The sequence below is a fragment of the Montipora capricornis genome, chromosome 4 (genome assembly GCF_036669925.1).
Source record: "Montipora capricornis isolate CH-2021 chromosome 4, ASM3666992v2, whole genome shotgun sequence".
NCBI lineage: Eukaryota > Metazoa > Cnidaria > Anthozoa > Scleractinia > Acroporidae > Montipora > Montipora capricornis.
Window position 1 is genome coordinate 49525432 of NC_090886.1, and position 2500 is coordinate 49527931.

The 2500-nt window shown below is 42.8% G+C and overlaps 1 protein-coding gene and 1 long non-coding RNA gene across 2 annotated transcripts in view; one reads left to right on the top strand and one right to left on the bottom strand.

Annotated features, from left to right (window-relative positions):
- The window catches only part of LOC138047241 (uncharacterized), a 109640-nt gene that overhangs the window by 90662 nt on the left and 16478 nt on the right, over positions 1–2500 (top strand). The window lies entirely within an intron of this gene.
- LOC138047247 (uncharacterized) overlaps positions 1–2500 on the bottom strand; it is an 11124-nt gene that overhangs the window by 210 nt on the left and 8414 nt on the right. Inside the window, exon 4 of the long non-coding RNA XR_011131813.1 lies at positions 1–1010. This exon is cut by the window's left edge and continues 210 nt beyond it. This is a non-coding gene — a long non-coding RNA (uncharacterized lncRNA). The remainder of the gene's footprint in view (positions 1011–2500) is intronic.

Here is a 2500-nt window from a genome sequence, read left to right on the forward strand (position 1 = left end):
TTTATTTTAGTTTAGCACTGCTAGCATAATCCGAGCTTTTATATGTTGAAAACTAAAAAAATCCATCATAGTTCTAGAATAATTCAGTTTGTGTTTTATTTATGTGTTGTTTTTGGAAAATGTTGAGGTATGTGCTAAGGCCTATGGTCAAATGGTTCCCCTGTGCATGACTCTCCTCAAGCCACCACGCTTATGGCTCGGCGGCTTGGCCCCTCAGGCCACAGATCAAAGATGGCGTCGTCCTCGAGTACATCTACTTCCAGCACTTCCAGCGACCAACAATCTGATAACCTACCCCACTGGTCGTCCGCAGTTATGAAGGTTCTGCTGGTGCAGCCCTCGTCTGCAGCCGCTGAACGAGTATTCTCTATTCTTAACTCATCGTTTAACGATTCACAAGAGCATGCTCTCGTGGACTATTTACAGGCTTGCGTAATGCTTCAGTACAATAACCGATAACACAGAGATTAACAACATGCATACTAGTTGTCTTTGTACTGAACTGAGGGCTCTGCTTGGATGGCGTCTAAAACAAGTATGCGGGCTAAAACGTTCTGTCCTGGATTCAGAACCCAGAAACGGTTGATTTTGATAGCATTTGTTAATCATTTGGCTTTTCGAGATGCGCACATGCGTATTTGCGATGCTAAAGACTGTAAGAATGGAAGGTGGACTATATGAATGTTCATTAAAGTCAGAATTGACAGAGTTAAGCTACTGTTGATCTTTATTTTACTCAAGGTCTAAGTAGCATAATTTCGGTGACAGAGAGCATAATTTTCAGAAAGTAGCATAATTTTGGCATAATTTCTAAAAAATATGAGCACTGCTAAAAGGATAATATGCTTTTTTTTCGGGCACAATCTACCAAAGCCTAGGCTGACATGCAACCATCTGCTGACCAGCAATCACCGTCTGACCAGCAACATCGGCTGGGCTGCAAAATAGGTCGGTTGTGATAGTTGCAGTTGGATTTGTCCGGTTTCTAATTGGCGATGCGGGTACACTCCCTAAAAACAAGGAATAAAAAAGCCACCAATTATGCAGCATGAATAATTAGGTTTATGTAACACGGGAAAGGATCATTGTTAAGGATATCTGGTTGGCGGAGAACAATTGGCTTCATGGGTCATATCAGAATTCTACATAAAGGTGTGTTGCCAGAGAGAGTCCTCTCTTTTCTCCTGGTCGCCTGATTGTAAATGTCGCTGCTCAAAGCTGTCAAAAATTTTCAACCCTCCTCCACCCCTTCTTTGACAGCTTGATATTAAGGCCCGCATATGACCCTATTAATCGTAGCAACCTCAAGCCCGGATTCGAGTGTGAGGTACAAGTAAACTTCGGATCACGCTCGATGCAACCTCAAGCCTCTTTTGCCACATGATGTGACTTCATTTCATTTCTCGCACACTAGCAAACTTGGGAGGCGCGGTGGCCTCATGGTCAGTGTGCTCGACACTGGATCGAGTGGTCTGGGTTCGGGGCCTGGCCGGGGACATTGTGTTGTGTTCTTGGGCAAGACACTTTACTCTCACGGTGTCTCTCTCCACCCAGGTGTATAAATGGGTACCGGCGTAATGCTGGGGGTAACCCTGCGATGGACTAGCATCCCATCCAGGGGGGAGTATAAATACTCCTAGTCGCTTCATGCTACGGAAACCGGAGATAACCGCCGGCCTGATGAGCCTTCTGGCTCGTAAGCAGAGACTTTACTTTTTTACACTAGCAAACTAACAAGCGAATCATGTATTTATAGTTGATTACTTTAATTTAAAACAATAAACTGAAAGAAAGCGACATAGCTGTTGCGTGTTATTTGTTTGGAATCAAACTGAAAGGACAGGACAATTGACAAGGACAAGTAACTTTCAGTTATTCTGAGCATCGCAGCTTTGGGAGGCAGCATGGCTGGATGGTTAGGGCGCAGGATTTGATATCCGAAGGTCGTGGGTTCAAGCCACGCTCTGACCACTAGGCTGAAACTGTTTCTCGGTAGACCCTAGTTCAACTCCTTGGTGATGCTTGCAAATAGCCAACCGGTCTGCCTCCCACCAGTTGAGATTGTTAAGCCTATTATGTTTATTTGAAAATTTTATTTCTTTCAATTAAGTAGCATGCCTGAGCACTAACTAGGTATTGTTCGTGATGAACAACAATTGAACATTTTCTTTGAAAAATGAGATAAAACCGGACAAAAGAAACATTGAACACTTAAAAAATCAATAATTCCAGGAATATAAGCAATATAAGCACTACGGCTTAACAATATCCGAACAGCTGACATCTTTGATCCGCCATCTTTAATTCCTTGATTTCTAAAAAACGTCAGATTGTACATGAATTAAAAATAGTCCTTCGTTCTATCGGCAGCTATGTGTACCTAATTCTCTTGAGGAGGTTCATAGCGCTTGCAAAGTTCGTCAAAAACGTCAGATTATGCATGAATCAAAAGTAGCCTTACGTTTTATAGGTAACTATGTGTACCTGATCCTCTTGAGGT